Below are 520 nucleotides of genomic sequence, written 5' to 3' on the forward strand. Positions count from 1 at the left end.
TCATTAACATAACAAAGATAACTCATTCCCATAGGCACAATGGAGTCAAAGTATCAATTAGTTGTCCAAATCTTAACCTACAATATACCAGGGCTTTCTTAAAGAGTTTAGGGCTTACCACATATATTTTGAGGAAAACAACTGAATACATAGCTGAGATTAATGATGATCTCGAGAAGTTTTACCGAAGTGTGGGAATAAAATTTGATGTGGGTTCAAAAGTATTAAAGTTTTTATGTAAAGGTCAGCAAAGCAATAGAGTAGTATTTAGAAGAAAATATGGATCATGGATCAAAAGTGGAATTCTGTTGTTTTAAAATTAGGAGCAATTACAGCAAGTTTAAGCTGATAGAAATTAAGGAAAAAAGTTCATTAGGAGAGAGGATGAAGGCAAGAATAAAACATGATGTAAAAGAGATAAATTTGGTCTCTAGGGATTCGTATCGCGATGGGAAAGTCTGCCGTTAGGGACCTCTCAAACGTACTCAGGAGCAACAGTGTCTCTCTGGAGACTAAGGTG

This window comes from Elephantulus edwardii, unplaced genomic scaffold, assembly GCF_000299155.1.
Source record: "Elephantulus edwardii isolate Elephantulus edwardi_28Jun2011 unplaced genomic scaffold, EleEdw1.0 scaffold00054, whole genome shotgun sequence".
Taxonomy (NCBI): Eukaryota; Metazoa; Chordata; class Mammalia; order Macroscelidea; family Macroscelididae; genus Elephantulus; species Elephantulus edwardii.